Raw genomic sequence first — 5,943 nt, 5'->3', positions numbered from 1 at the left:
GCCTCTGACATTGCTGGATTACAGGTTATGCACCATGCCCAGCTTAATGTCAAAGAATATTTAACATGTTATCATTAATTGATGTCAGTATAGATCTAGCAATAATATTTCTTAACTATATAGTGCCATAGAAACATCATGTAATTTCACTTTATGTGGAACATAGTAGACGTTGCCAGAGGAAAAAAGAGGGAATTATTTGCTATTAAGAGTCAATAAGGGCTGGGGTTGTGGCTCAGCGGTAGAGCACTTGCCTTGCACGAGCGAACACAAGCGGGACCTGGGTTCAATCCTCAATACCACATTAAAAAAAAAAAAAAAGGCATTGTGTTGTGTCCATCTACACCAAAAATATAATAAATATTTTTTAAAAAAGAGTCAATAAGTGGGGGCTGGGGTTATGACTCAGCAGTAGAGCACTCGCCTCGCATGTGCAAGGCCCTGGGTTCCATCCTCAGCACCATGTATAAATAAATAAAATAAACTTATAAAAAAAATTACAAAAAAAAAAAAAGAGTAAATAAGGGGCCAGGCATGGTAGTACACACTTGTAATCCCAGAGGCTGGTGAAGCTAAGGCAGGAGGATCGTGAGTTCAAGGCTAACCTCAGCAATTTAGCAAGGCCCTAAGCAACTCAACAAAACCCTGTCTCTAAATAAAATATATTTAAAAAGGGCTGTGGCGTAGCTCAGTGGTAAAGATCTTAGCCAGCATGCGTAACACTCTGCGTTCAATCCCCAATACCAAAAAAAAAAAAAAAAAAGTATGTAATGATTCCTATCAATGTCCCAGCTTAAAAATTTTAAAAATTGTTTAGGCTACTGTAGTAAGCCAAAGAGTCTTCCCTGTAACCTAGAATTGTTGCTTTATATGGACAAAGGGACTTTGCAGAGGTGATGCGATTATGAATTTTGAGATGAGGTGATTAGTCTGGGTTATCTGTGTGAGCCCTGAAAATAATGACAAGTGTCTATGAAAGAGAGGGCCAGAGGAAGATCTCCTCTTCGTAGGAAGAATTAATGTGCTCATGAAGGTGCGATGCAGCTACAAACCAAGGGAGGCTGGCAGCCAACAAAAGCTGGAAAAGGCAAGGAATGGTTGTCTCCTAGAGCCTCCAGAGGGCATGGCTGTGCCACACCTCAATCTTGCTTAGTGATACTGGTTTTGGACTTCCGTGAAAATAAATTTCTGTTGTTTTAAGGCACTAATTTGTTACAGCAACAAAAGGAAAGGAATACAGCAACTCTGAGTTGTTAGGAAGATGCTCCTTGGTTTCTGGTGGAGTTGTGTCCCAATCAACCCATAATACATTGAAAATACCTTAAGTCAAAAATGCATTTATATACCTAATTTACCAAACATCATAGGGTAGCATCACAGCCCACTCTAAACTATGGTTTTTCAGCCTTGTGATCTAAGTGCTGACTAGCAGGGGTCCTATCCAGTATCACAAGATTGTTGGGTAAGCATGTTGATATCCCAGGAAAACATAAAGACTCAAAATTTAAAGTGTGATTCCTACTGAATGTATATTGCTTTCACATCATTGCAAAGTGAAAAAAAAAAATCAGGTTGAACCATCATAGTCTGGGACTCTTAATTGCATATGGCAGGAAGCAATTCCAACACAGGACCAAGAGATTTACTTCAAAGGTAAAATATAATGTAGTTTTTCATACAAAATATACTCCAAAGGTAAAATATAATGTAGTTTTTCATGCAAAATAATTCACAACAGTCTCGAAAACAGCAATTCCCCTAGCTACCTTTAAGATGGGCAATTTATAAAAACAAATATTTATACACAACATTTCAGGAACATTTCTGTAATGTTAGCTTTGTGGTTTTAGATACTGTTCATATAGCAATGGCTGCCAATTCCAAATCTCTAGCCCAATGACTTTCCTTAGCTTGAAACTGATACATATCCACTTGCCTATTTTGTTCTGTTTTATTTTCAGTACTAGCCTTTGAATTCAGGAATCCTTTACCATCAAGTTACATCACTGAGTTACATCTCCAGCCCTTTCTCTTTATGGTTTAGTGGGATTTTTTTTTTTTTTTTTTTTAATAAGACAAGAGCTCACTAAATTGCCTGGTCTGGCTCTGAACTTACAATCCTCCCACCTTAGGCTCCTGGGTAACTGGTATTACAGGCATTCACCACCTTACCTGGCTCTACTTGCTGTCTTTTGGGGGGTTGATGGGTACTGGGGATTGAACTCAGAGGCACTCAACCACTGGGCCACATCCCCAAGACAGGGAGGGTCTCACTGAGTTGCTTAGTGCCTCGCTTTTGGCTGAGGCTGGCTTTGAACTCGCTATCCTCCTGTCTCAGCCCCCGAAGCCACTGGGATAAAAGGCATGCGTCACGGTACCTGGCTCTCTACTTGCTTTCTTAAAACGGTTACTTAAATATCCAAGAGATCCTCAAACATACATCCAAAACCGAGCTGTTTTTCTGTCCCTCCAGCCTTGCTTCTCCCTAATCTGCTGTGTCATGGTAAATGGCAACTCCATTCTTCCAGACACTCAGGCCAAAATCTTACAGACATGTTTAACCTTTCTCCTCTCAATGTCCATCAACAAATCCTACTGTGGCTCTATCTTCAGCATATATCCAGAATCCATCCACTTCTTACCCTCCACTGCTTCTGCCCTAGTCCATATCACCATCATTTTCCTCCTGGATTACTGCAATAACCTCCCGACTAGTCTCCCAACTTCTGCCCCAATCTAGTCATCACACAGCAGCCAGACTGAGTCTTTGAAATGTTAAGTCATCTCAAGTCTCCCCTTTGCTCTAAACCCCAATGATTTGTCATCTCACTCAGAATGAAAACCAATTCCTCGTCCTTGTTCTCCTTCCCTGGGTCCAGGCAGGTTCTGGTTGTGCACACCTGAGGATTCCTGCACCTGCTGTAGCCTCTCTTAGCATCTTCATCCTCCAGATGTTTGCAAAACACACCCCCCTCATTTCCAGTCTGGGCTCACTGGTGATGCTTTCCTTGACCACCTCCCACGTGCTTATCAGTTCTCCACCCCAGCACGTATTTACAGGTTTATTTTCTATCTTCCCATGAGAATGTTCACTTCACAAAAGCAGGAACCTTGGGTCAGTCAGCCTATAAGCTGAATGTGCCAGAAATGCCAAATACGAAAAATACACCAAACATTGTCATTAATATGTGGGCACATCATTTTTAATAATGAGTATTGCAATATTCATTTTGCCTTTTTTTTCCTGAATAAACTGCTTGTTCCAATCAGCACCCGCCCTCATCTTTTAGATACTTTATTTCTCCATAGCCAATTTTTCTCTTCTGAAAACCAACTTCTTCCTCACAAAGCCACAAATTTAATCAGACTTGTTCAAATAAAGAATTCTCAATGCATCTATCATACAGTACTCTCAATTCTCTGACCATTGCTCAGATTTTCTACCGAGCTCCCTCTTTATCAACTTAACTGTTTCAACTTCTTGTTTCCTTAGATTTCAAATTGCTTTTTATTTTCTGTTACCTCAAAGCCTAGCAAGGAAGAGCTTCAGTTTGGTTTGGAAGCCATCTAGAGTTTTCTCAATTTCCTAGTTGCCTCTTAGACCTCCGGCTCACTCTTATTTTTTGAGTTCTGGGAACCATAAATCTGCCTACTCCCTCTCTTCTTTGTTACTTTTTGAATTCTCAAAACTTTCACACAAAAATCACATTACCAGATCCTTTTGTCTACTTTAATCAAACCAATTTCACCTAGCAGCAGTGTTGCACACCTGTGATGCCAGCTGCTCTGGAGTTTGAGAAGGGGGACTGCAAGTTCAAGGCCAGCCTGGGCAACTTAGCAAGACCCAGTCTCAAAAATTATTATTATTTTTTTAATTTTAAACTGGATGAGAATGTAGCTCAGTGATAGAGCACTTACTTGCCTAGCATGTGCAAGGTTCTGGGATTCTTTCCCAGTACTGGTAAAAAGGAAAAAAAAAAATTAACACAGAATATGGAGACAGCATCTTAGCCTAGTATGTCTCAACAACACAGACCCCCAGAATGTGTTTGGAAATTTGTAGGGGAATGTGGAGGTGGCACAATCATTGGGGGGGGGGGATAGCATGTACCTGAGATGCTAGGCAGCCTACACAATAACATACTGTCCTTAGCCAAGCATGGTATCGAATGCCTGTAATCCCAGCTACTTGGGAGGCTCTGGTAGAAAGATCGAAAGTTCAAGACCAGGTTGAGCAATTTAGCAAGAATCTGTCTCAAATTTTTTAAAAATATTTTTTAGTTGTTGATGGACCTTTATTTTATTTATTTGTATGTGGTTCTGAGAATCAAACCCCTTGCCTCATGCAAGCCAGGCAAGCGCACTAACACTGAGCCACAGCCCCACCTGTCTCAAATATTTAAAAAGACCTGGGGATGTACTCCCCTAGGTTCAATCCCCAGTGTCACACATACACACACACACACACAAAAAAAAAAAAAACAGTAAAAATATTGTCCTACATTCCATCAGATTTTTCAATGTCCCACCAGGCACTTATCTCTAATTTGGCGTTACATACACTAAGCTATTTTTTAATGTGAATTAAAATTTCCAAAATTTCTTCTGCATTAAAAAAAAGGAAGACTACTTTTTTTTATTTGACATAGAGCTTTACAAAAAATTTATTCAGGATTTTGGAAAAATCACATTGCCAATTGCAGGACTTTATGATGCTTGAGGCATCCATAGGCAGTTTTTAAATTTATAGTTTTGGGGTATGGGTGCAAAAAGATGACTACTTGTTTGAATTTTCCTTTTTTTATATTTTGCTGGGGACTGAAGCCAGGGCCTTGTACATGCCAGGCAAGTGCTCTACCACTGAGTTATATCCTCAGGGAGAAGCAAGGCCAGAGGGAAAGAAAAGCAGCTGGGTTGTATGTTTCAGGTGTCTCTTGGACATCCAAGTAGCTGTTTTAAGAAGGCAAGTAGAGCCAGATAAGGTGGTGCACGCCTGTAATTCCACTCACCCAGCATTATTGTTTTGTTTTATTCTGCATTATTGGGGATGGAACCCAAAACCTTGGACATATTTTAGTACTTTAAAATTTATTTCTCTTTACATCACTGCTACAGTATTATCTTGTTTCGTTTATAGATGGGTCATATTAATCATGACTGTCATTGCAAGAGATTAAATTAAGTTCTATTCAGAATATATAAAGGGATATTGACACGAATTAAACTGAGAATCTTTACTATAAGAGAATACCGCAGAATTTCTCATTTTTTTTCCCCTGGCTACTGTTGATCATATGACCATACTCTATACAACCTTATTAAATTTTTTTAGGATCCTAAGCTATTTTATATGGACCCAGGGGATGCAGATGATAACAAATAAAACTCGCACGGCCCTTAGAATTGAAATAGACTCACACACGTTATCTAGCTTGATGTTCATAAGAGGATAACAAAGAAAATGTCTAATGATTCCTCCTACGTAGTGGGTTAGAGTGAAAACGAAAACAAAAAGCACGGTGTTGTATCACTAAACCGCTGCCATATCTTCCCCTATTAGCCACCATGAATCCCACGGATTAAGTCGCCAAGATTCTCGACCAGATACAACCCTACAACTTCTGTCTGGAGGGTTCACTTCAGGCTCCTCGCGCGCAAATGACAAAAACCGAGATCCGAGAAAAGTTAAGTGACTTGCCCGCGATTCCGAGAAATTTATAATTCGAAGCAGGGGTGTGAGAAGACCTGGGATGTGCCACTCTGTTACACTCGCTTTCCTAAGCACGAATTTCAGATGAAAAGTCTGACGTTACCAAGCACAAAACAAGACGTCGGCGGTAGGAGCGGGAGGCGAGCCCCGCCCCCTTGCCCTACGCTCCGCCCCCAGGGTTGTCCGCGGTAGCGCCTGACTGGAGGCCGGAGAAGGGGGCCTTGCGGGGTCCT

The sequence above is a fragment of the Ictidomys tridecemlineatus genome, chromosome 3, assembly GCF_052094955.1.
Source record: "Ictidomys tridecemlineatus isolate mIctTri1 chromosome 3, mIctTri1.hap1, whole genome shotgun sequence".
Classification (NCBI taxonomy): domain Eukaryota; kingdom Metazoa; phylum Chordata; class Mammalia; order Rodentia; family Sciuridae; genus Ictidomys; species Ictidomys tridecemlineatus.
Note: the sequence above shows the minus strand (reverse complement) of the source record.